Here is a 10,574-nt window from a genome sequence, read left to right as displayed (position 1 = left end):
TTTTTTTTTTTTTTTTTTTTTTTTTTTTTTTAGTAGAGACAGGGTTTCATCAAGCTGGCCAGGCTGGTCTTGAACCCCCGACCTCAGGTGATCCATCTGCCTCGGCCTTCCAAAGTGCTGGGATTACAGACATTTGAATTAGTTCTTCAAAGTATTTTTTATTTTATAGCCAAATTTTAACCCTCTCCCAAATATATGCTTGCAGTCTCTTTCTTTCTAATTATAAATGACAATGACTAAGACATTTTAAGAGTACCAGAGTGGAAGCATAAACACCCGTTATGTGACGGTGGGTTAGAAACCAACAGTCTTAACATCTCCTTTTGTAAAACATAGGGACAACCAACTTAAATGGCCTCTCAGATCCCTTTTAACCCTAATGGACTATGATCTTCTTACATCACTAAGGAGATGTGATTGTTACCTGCAGACTCCTTGCTCTGCATGTGACACACCCAGTAAACACAAATGGACGAGATTCAAACTACAGTTTTATAGTTTGTATCTTTTATTCACTCAGTTTGTAAAATACAATTCTCATGTGTTTTAAAAAGAACAATTGATATAAGACTTTTTAAAAAACTGTATCTCAAGCTTGTCATACTAACAAGGCATCAACATAATTAATTTCATCCAGATTTGGGAATGCTACTGGGTATTAGCATTGAATACACTGCACTGATGGTCTTCATAATCTATGTGTGCATACGTCAAAATATATCCAATTGTACACTTAAAAATATGTATGACTTATTATAAGTCAATTATACTTCAATAAGGCAATAGTTATATTAATACATGCATTTTTATCTTCATATAAAGTATTGCTTTTTAAAATTTTTTGAGACAGAGTCTCACTCTGTTGCCCAGGCTGCAGTGCAGTGGTGTGATCTTGGCTCACTGCAACCTCCACCTCCCAGGTTCAAGCGATTCTCCTGCCTCAGCCTCCTGAGTAGCTGGCACTACAGGCATACACCAACAAGTCTAGCTAATTTTTGTATTTTTGCAGTGATGGGGTTTCATCATGTTACCCAGGCTGGTCTTAAACTCCTGACCTCAAGTGATCTGCCCACCTCAGTCTCCCAAAATGTTAGGATTATAGATAGGAGCCACCTCATCTAGCCTGAAGTATTGCTTTTAACATATGTATATATACACCCATGAAATCATTTCATATTTTTAAAAATAACTGAATAATAACTGCTATTAACAGCTTAATATGTATTGTTATTACACGAAGTGCTTTATGTGCACTACCCCACTTAATTCTCACAATAACTCTGCCAGATAAGGATTATAATTCCCATTTTAGAGATGTGGTTACTAAACCTCACACAGATGAAGAAGGTTGCCCAAAGTCAAACAGGTACTGAGTGGTGAACCAAAATTAAAACTCAGGCAGTTTATCTCACAACCATTTAAAAAGTATCCAATCAAACAACTATTAAGGCTCTAATAGATCTTGTCTTACTATCTGATAACCAATAATTACTGTCTTTGGCTTAATGAAAACAGCTACTCCTGGAGACCATCAATTCGTCAGGAACTACATAAGTGCTTAACATATGTCTACCATACATGACAACTCTGTAAATTAAAGACTACCATAATTGTACAAATTATAAAAGAGCCTTAGAGACAAGTTACTTAGAAGTAACTTGTCCAAGATAAATCAGATACCAGGTGGCAAACCAGACTTAACTCCAAAAGCCATGGAGTTTTCTATTACAGCACATTTCCAACGTAAATAAAGCTATTTATAGTAAGGAGCCCTGAAATGACTGCTGTAATATCCCTTTTAAATGTTCAGATGCTTATAAGGTAGCTTTAAACCAAACTGAGTCATGAGGCTAAAATTTCATTTGTTGCCAATCAAAGTGCAAATCAGAAAAGCTTATTTATTTTTATTCACAATCTGAGGTTTCTTCTGCCCTTCCCCCAGCTGGTTTTTTTTGTTTTGTTTTGTTTTTTTTCTTTGTTTTTTTTTTTTTTTTGTCACTTAAGTGCTAGAAAAGTCACACAGAGCTTTAATTTATGGCAGGTTGAAGCAAGCTTATTAAGAATGCTAGTTACCAACTATACATGCACTTGTCTGGACTAGCCCACTGCCACATTCTTGTAGCAGGGTTAAATAGCAGTTTAGTTACCTCATAAAAGCACACTGTTAAAAAGGAAGTGACTAATAATATTCTGGAACCAACAGAATATTAAAAGAGATGTGCAGGTCAAGCTCAATTATCAACAAAACTCCTGTGTAAATAGCTCAAAAAACTGTGTTCTCTGCCTGGCCTTGCTGTGTTACAGTCCACAATTGATTTGGCAAGTTGATAAAGTTTAATTAAATAAACACCAACAGTTACAAGTTCTGAGGGGTTTTGCTATGTACATAAACACAAATGCTACCATGTAAGCAAGCAGAGTTGGAAAAAACAATGATGGCTGCTATACATGGCTTCATTTTACACACAAGATACTAGATTTGGAAGAGTCCTCAGAATTCATCAGTTGCTGGTATCCCAACCAGGAGTCCTTAGCTGAAGCCTTAGCTGAGTCAAGTGCTGCTGCCATACCCTCCCCCACCCAGTATCCCCCTGCCCCATTCCAAGCTAATAACGAGAATTTCCAGAGAGAAGGTATCAGTAGCCTTCTCGTAAACTTCCATCAGTGATCCCACCATCGCTAACAGATTCCAAATGAAAGGCAGCTTCTCCTCACAAGATAGAGTCTAATCCTCTCACTTAACAGGAAAAGAAACTGAGGTATAGAGAGGTGAAGTGTTTGTCCCAAGTCTCATATCTGCTTAATGATAGCACAAGCATATTCTCTTGACTTCTAATCTCGGTTTTTTTTTTTTTTTTTTTTTCTTTTTGAGAAGGGGTTTTTCTTTGTTGCCCAGACTGGAGTGCTGTGGTACAGTCACAGCTGACTACCACCTCAATCTCCCAGCATCATGCAATCCTCTCACCTTAGCCTCCTGAGTGGCTGAGTCTACAGGTGCAGGCCGTCATGCCCAGCTAATTCTAAAATTTTTCGTAGAAATGAGAGTCTCCTTATTTTTGGTAGAGATGGAGTCTCATCTGTTGCCCAGGCTGGTCTCGATCTCCTGGGCTCAAGCAATCCTCCCCCTTTGGCCTCTCAAAGTGCTAGGATTACAGGTGTGAGCCAACACACCTAGCCAACTATGTGTTTTTTTAGATGTTACAGTTAATTGTAAAATACAAACAAGAATCTTGATTTAATTGTCTCATATTTCCTTTTAAAAAACTTTTGGCCAGGTGCGGTGGCTCACGCTGGTAATCCCAGCACTTTGGGAGGCTAAGGTTGGTGGATCACCTGAGGTTGGGAGTTTGAGACCATCCTGGCTAACATGGAGAATCCCCATCTCTACTAAAAATACAAAATTAGTTGGGCGTGGTGGCACATGCCTGTAATCCCCACCTACTCTGGAGGCTGAGGCAGGAAGATCACTTGAACCCTGGAGGCAGAGGTTGTGGTGAGCCAAGATTGTGCCACTGCACTCCAGCCTGGGCAACAAGAACAAAACTCCGTCTCAAAGAAAAAAAAAAACAAAAAAACAAACACCACCACCACCACCACCACCACAAAAAAAAAAAAAACCTTTTGGAAACATGTATAATAATTTTAAATACCCTTGACTTACTTTTTTAGTTTCTGTTGTTTAATCTGTTGGGACTCTCAAAATCAAGGTGAATCACCTGACACTATTTTTCCACATTATAATTACCTACTTTTATGCTTCCTTATACTGCCCAACATTATCTTGAGATTTTGCCTATCAAAGAGAGGTTGTTCAACACAAAAACTTTTTTAAAAAAACTTTTGAGTGCATTTCATCCCCCAAAACCAGATTATGTCATAGGGAGATAAAGAGCTGCTCACTGTAACAGAAATAGCAAAATTTCTAAATGAATATACTTTTATAACTAAACACAGATATCAATAGTCTTGTGCTTCATTACTTATTGATTTTAGTGAATATACTAGAAGAGGTTCTTTAGCATTTTACATTAAAATACTTCTGAAGAACATTAAGTTACACAATAAGAAATACAGCCCTATTAGACCAACCTAACCCTATCTAGTGGCATAGCCCCTCAGACCTATTTAGAGAGAACGGTCAACTTTACCTATATAAAAAAGTATTATCCTCAGGTATGTAAGTGCTCAAGATGTTATTTGTAAGGCAACTTTAAACCAAAGTTACTTCAGTTGAATCAAGAGCTCTGTTTCAAAGTCAACCTTTTTTTTTTTTTTTTTTTTTTAATCAAAGAGGCCAATAATCCACACTGTGAATTAAAATAGCCCTTCTTTCTCAGTTCCTATTGCTACAGCTTTGTCATTTAGTTGCTTATGAGCACCCTCTGGTGGAGGGCAGAAGAGAGAAAATAATATATTAAACATATGCCTATAACCAGTAAAGAATCGTGAGGGGGAAAAAGAGATCTGGAATATGTGCAGATTATGACTCTGCTTTTCTTCCCCATATTACTTGATAATTAGAACTAACTGTTGAATGTTATACTAATCATATAGTTACTCAGAGTTGATAACTTATTAAATAAATACTAAGTTACTATATATAAAGCACTAGGATCTAAATAACCTGGCCTTAGATCCTGGCTTTGATATCTACTGTCATTTCTCAGGAAAGCTGCTTATCTCAAAAGATCTCAGTTTCCTTGTCTGAGAAATGGGGATATTATCTTTGTTGACAGCAATAAAAAGGTAAGTGAAAAAGTATGTAGCACAGTGGACTAGATTTTCAACTTTAAAAAGGATAAAAATCGCACACCACCTTATCTTTGTCTCCTTGCTAGAAGAAGGATTATCATATAGGTGTTTTTCAGTTGCAATGCCCAATTATTTTTGTCTTTTAGAATGTAAGCCTAGATGACAGAGTTGGTATCATTTAAGTGTTTTATACCAACTTACATCAATTAAATTTAACTGTATTAGTATATTTTCTAAAACATACACATAACAACCAAATATATTATTTGTTCTTTTCCATACCAAAGATATCCAAATGATGCTGACAAATATTAAATAAAAATTTCTTCTTAAGTGAACAAATTTAAATTATCAAGAGAGGACGGTTTCTTATCATTTCCCACATAACATTCTTATGAGTGCCACACTTTTTTACATATATTGTAGCTGTAAGAGTTTCAAGGGCCTGTATGTTACATCACTCAATACCTGTTTATGACAGGGAATTTCAAAAGGATACATTACATAGCCATGTCCAAAAGTGGAACTTGCTCCAGGTTTCCCATTGAATTCCTGTGAGAGGAACTAAACTAAAATTGAGAGACAGGACAACAGGCTATTGGAGGCAAAAAGAAGAACAACAACAACAATAAAACAATCAAACAAACTAACTAAAAAGGGTGTCTCTGTCTGCTACAATGACTTTGGGAGACCAGTTAAGCCTATTGAGAACATTTATCTTAAAAACATTTAACTAGCCTGTAAGCCACTTTTTTTTTCCTGTTGCCACCATTAAAGCAAAGCAAGGATTGTCTTCAGGCTGCAAGGTGCCCTTTTATGACTTCTCTCTCCTATCAGTCTGCCTGTGGTATGATTCCATGTGTGTAAATACATGGGAAGAACACCGTACATTGATCGAAGGACCTGGGTTAAAGTGCAAAATCTGCCTCTTACTCATTCTGTGACCTTGATCAACTCTCTTCTGTTAGTTTTATCACCTGTATGATGAAAAAACAGGACTAGATGATTCTCATGTTTTTTTCTCCCACACTGTAAACTTTTTCAGTCTGATGTTCAAGGCCATAACCCTGCCTATCTTTCCAGTCATTACCTCCCACTATTTTTGTATATAGGTTGGTTTGTTCAATTATCCAAAAGTGTGCCTTGCACTTGCCTACTCTTCAGCTTCTGCTCACTCCATTACTCTTGCCTGGGTTTTCCTCACCATTCTTTTCCACCTGTCTATTTCTTAGGTATGTGAAGATAATATGAGAAAAACTTAAGTGACAGAACTTCTCCAAAACTCAGCTCAGGCCGGGCGCGGTGGCTCAAGCCTGTAATCCCAGCACTTTGGGAGGCCGAGGCAGGTGGATCACGAGGTCAAGAGATCGAGACCATCCTGGTCAACATGGTCAAACCCCGTCTCTACTAAAAATACAAAAACTTAGCTGGGCATGGTGGCGCGTGCCTGTAATCCCAGCTGCTCAGGAGGCTGAGGCAGGAGAATTGCCTGAACCCGGGAGGCGGAGGTTGCGGTGAGCCAAGATCGCGCCATTGCACTCCAGCCTGGGTAACAAGAGCGAAACTCCGTCTCAAAAAAAAAAAAAAAAACCTCAGCTCAATCTCTTTCTGAAAGCCTTCTATATAACTTCCCCAATTTCAATTTTTTCTCTGTCCCCAAAACACTTGGTATCTTTTGGTGGTCAATCATATCCAGTGATACTTGGACAAATCTTCCAGAAATAAACCTCATTTATTCAGCTAGTTCCTAAGGGGAGACCCAGAATCCTAGGTGGGAACTGAGTAGACAGAGGCAAAGTGATGTCACAGTGATGCAGGGCAGGCAAGTCCCAAGACTGGGGCTTAGTACAGGAGGGTTCTTGGCTTTGCCCAGAAAAGAATTCAAGGGTGGGCTGGAGGTGTTAGACAGCAACTTTTATTGAAGTGGCAGTGTACAACAGCAGCAAAGGTACTGCTCCTTGCACAGCAGGGATCCCCCATAGGCAGTGTGCCCACAGTAGGAGCGCAAAGGCTGTTCTGCAGTCATATTTATACCTGCTTTTAATTACATGCAAATTAAGGGGTGGTTATGCAGAAATTTCTAGGAAAAGGGGGGTAACTTCTGTATTGTTTGGTTGTTGACATGGAAAGGGGTGGTAATTTCTGGGTGTTGCCAAGGTAATGATAAACTGACATGGCACATTGGTGGGCATGTCTTATGGAAAGCTGCTTTTGCCCTGTCCCTATTTTAGCTAGACGTCAATTTGGTAAGGTGCTTAAGCCCTGCCTCTGGAGTTCAGTCCACCTCGTACCTCGATAGGCTGAGGTTTTACATGAGTGGGTCAGCAAATGACCATTCATTTCCCCAAATGAGGGGAAATTCAAATTTCTAGAGATCAAAACTCTGTCATCCTACATTTGTGGAAGTCTGTCCAGGCCATAACCATTTATGACATTTCTGTTCACTAGGGAAATGGTAGTCCTAAGAAAGGCAGCAACATTGCTTCAATGACTGTAATGGTTCAGGGGACTCGCTGTCCTAGGAGGGCAGGGGAAAAAGTAGTATGTCACCGAAGAAGGAGAAATCTTACCCCAAAATGTATCCCCATATCTCTTAAATCATTTGTATCAATGACAAGGAAGTGTCTGGAAAAATGTGTCACTGAAAGGCAATTTCCTTCGTAAGTAGATGTCACTATAATTCACTGGAGAGGTATAAAAGCAGAACGATTATGAACTGGGACTCCATTCTTCTAGGGTTTGAAATCCTGGCTCTGCTGGTTAACAGCTGCATGAGTCTGGATAATTCTCTTACCTTCTCAGTGCCTTAATTTCCACCTCTGTGAAGTCTTCTAAGTTATAAGATTATTGTGAAGATTAAAGAGTATGTGTATCTATATCTGTCTATCAACCAATCTATCTATGCTTGATTGTATGAATTTTGCTAAATCACTCTGGGTGAACAGATAGACAGTATTGTAAGCAGAGTGCAAAATGCCATTATCCACTCACTTAACTAATAGTTACTGAGCAACCACAATGTGCCAAGACCTCAGCTGAGTGCTAGAGACACAAGTCATGATGAACAGTTTCTGCTTTGATAAAGCCAAAAATTTTCCAGCTTTAGGTTTCTGAATAAAGTATAGATCATGCTAGTTCTATTTTATGCTATTTTGCCTAATCCTTTTATTCCCTCTTAGTGAGAATGAACATGGCATAGTTTGCCACATTGCCATTTCACAGACAAGAAAAATGAGGCTCATATTTTCACCCAGGATCAATCACAGTGCTAATAGCAAAACACAGTCAGAACTAACTTCATGTCTAGTATTTACTTATTTGACGTAAGGTCTCACTCTGTCACCCAGGCTGGAGTGCAGTGGCTTGATCACAGCTCACTGCAGCCTCTACCTCCCAGCCTCCAGCAATTTTTCCACCTTAGCCTCTTGAGCAGCTGGGACTTTAGGCACATGCCACCATATCTGGCCAACTTTTAAAATTTTTGGTAGAGTCCAGCTACGTTGCCCACACTGGTCTCAAACTCCTGGGCTCAATTAATCCTCCTACCTTAGCCTCCCAAAGTGGTGGGATTATAGGTGTGAGCTACTGTGCCTGGAGATTCCTAGCTTTTAAAAATAATATCACCACCACCTGAAATGTAAACCAACCAGGCTGACTTGTCAAGCTTTTAATTTTGGGGATGCAGGAACAATGTAAAGCTGAATTACGGGAAAAAAAAGTTAAGTCGTTAGATTGCTCAAAATATTACTACATTTTAAGACCATGAAAAAAACAAAGAGAACAACATGTTGCAAAACCATGTTTCATCTGTTTGTTGTTGTTGTTGTTGTTTCCCACAGTTAGCGTCTATAGCCAGGAAATTTATAAACAAAAATCTCACTTTAGCTTTTCTATACTCTACTCAGGTCAGGCAAACAAAGTCATTAGTGATTTGAATTATTTTGCCAAATAAATTAAAGCATACTTTTAAAAGACAGCTGTCAAAGAAAAAGACAATGAATTATGTTTGGAGAATAGACTGAAAAACATTGATCAAATCTTCTGTGATTCCTACTCTACTCCAATACAGTGGTGCTAACATGATGACTTGCAGGTCATCCAGCTCATTTACATATATGTATTATCTGTTTCATATATGAGCTATATGATGGTATGTTCAAAACACTGAATACCTCTCAAAAAAACTGAAAACCAAACTTTCAAGCGTTTTTCTAATTGTGGAAAACAGAATATAATTTTCTACATATTATTTGAGATTTCATACCATAATGGCTTACCAAAAAAAAAAAAAAAAAAAAAAAGGCACGGAAAAAAGTTTTCTGTTATTAAAACTACTTAAATATCAAAAAGAAACCAGGTGTTAAACTAAAAACAAATGCATGTTTTTCAACAATTTATATTTCATGTTAATTATTGTTTAATTAGTCTGTATGAAAATACTCTGGAAAGGTATTTAGAAGTTTATATTAAATGGGTGAAAAATCTATCTTGGATGCAGTGTGCTCAGGTTATAAAAGCATCAGTGCTTATTTTATCTCCCCACAAAGTGTTGCTGAGATAATTACTGCTGACAGCTTTATTCAAGGTTCATTTCACTTTTTCTGCTATTTTTCTCTAGTTAGAAGTTCAAGAGAGCCCATGGGAAGCCACACCCCTCACACCTGTTAGGCTTCTTCATGTTACAGAGGGCCAGTATGGACATGTCACTTCAAATTAGCATTGTACCAGGGCGCTAACTGTGACAATTACTTATCACAGGTTTAACTAAAGAAAAAAAAAAGTTTCTAATTCAATCACAAAAACAATGTCACAAAATGTAATTTAAACCTGTAAAAGCAGGTTGCATAAAAAACATTCTGAGAGCTACAAAATAGGTTCCCAAGATCGAGCTTTGTGCAGTATCTGAATTATGCAGGAATGCTATAGAAGTGAACATTTCCTTTAAAACAAAACCAAACCAAAAAGGTAAACAAGGCAGCGCCAGCAATTATACTTTACCAGCCAGCAATGGTGATGAGTGAGCCTCTTTAAATTTCCTTCATTGTGCTTGAGTATTTGATTCACTTTGTTAATTCTTTTGTGTCAAGTTACTAATTCAATAATGAAATTTCCAGTTAAAGCCAAGCAGCTACTTTTAGACTTATGAAAGACTTAGCTTTATACAGGGATAAATAATTTTCTTCTAATATTTGCTGTTTTCCAGTTACAAACCAGAAAATTATCATTAGACAAGGTAGATATTAACACAAAAAGAAAAAGGAAAAACCTCACACCCTTAAATGTGTTTCAAGCTAGTTATTATAAGCCTCTCTGTTTCAAGTGCAAAATAATCTCAAAATTATACCACCTCTGAAAGACCTAGGATAGTTGGAGGTAGTTAATATGGACTGCTGTGAGGCTAATTGTGGATCTTGAGTTAATTACTTTCTGCTGATAGGGGATTTTAAAAATAAATAAGATGGTCTTTTACTCCATTTTTACTTCAATTTAAACTCAAGGAAACACAAGGTGATGATGGCTCAGCCTAAATACTTCATTATTTGCTGCTGCTATTTAGATGAAGACCCAAAAAGTCTGAGAAATATGTCCACATCATAATCAATGCTAATGTTCACTAGCAAAACAAGAGTGGACAGATTCGTATTTTTCACAATACAACAATTTGCTTCACAAATGCCCAGTGTACATTACTTGGTCAGAGTTAACAGGAATTAACTGTCATTTCGCCTCCCCCCCACCGCCAACCTCCCCACATACCCACACACGTACATACATACACACACACACACACACACACACACACACACACACACACACACACA

The 10,574-nt window shown here is 37.8% G+C and overlaps 1 protein-coding gene and 2 long non-coding RNA genes across 4 annotated transcripts in view; 1 reads left to right on the top strand and 2 right to left on the bottom strand.

Moving 5' to 3' along the window:
• The window catches only part of FAF1 (Fas associated factor 1), a 527,910-nt gene that overhangs the window by 159,953 nt on the left and 357,383 nt on the right, over window positions 1-10,574 (bottom strand). The gene's annotated exons all lie outside the window — the stretch shown is intronic.
• On the bottom strand, window positions 3,761-8,150 carry LOC116564125. The gene is made up of 2 exons (XR_004274738.1): window positions 6,344-8,150; window positions 3,761-6,034 (listed from the first exon to the last, which is right to left on the bottom strand). It is a non-coding gene; the product is annotated as an uncharacterized LOC116564125 (long non-coding RNA).
• The window catches only part of LOC116564127, a 16,592-nt gene continuing 15,767 nt past the window's right edge, over window positions 9,750-10,574 (top strand). Inside the window, exon 1 of the long non-coding RNA XR_004274740.1 lies at window positions 9,750-9,762. This is a non-coding gene — a long non-coding RNA (uncharacterized LOC116564127). The remainder of the gene's footprint in view (window positions 9,763-10,574) is intronic.

The sequence above is a fragment of the Sapajus apella genome, unplaced genomic scaffold (assembly GCF_009761245.1).
Source record: "Sapajus apella isolate SASKATOON/1434 unplaced genomic scaffold, GSC_monkey_1.0 scaffold36, whole genome shotgun sequence".
Classification (NCBI taxonomy): Eukaryota; Metazoa; Chordata; class Mammalia; order Primates; family Cebidae; genus Sapajus; species Sapajus apella.
Note: the sequence above shows the minus strand (reverse complement) of the source record. Positions and strands in the feature narration are given on the sequence as shown.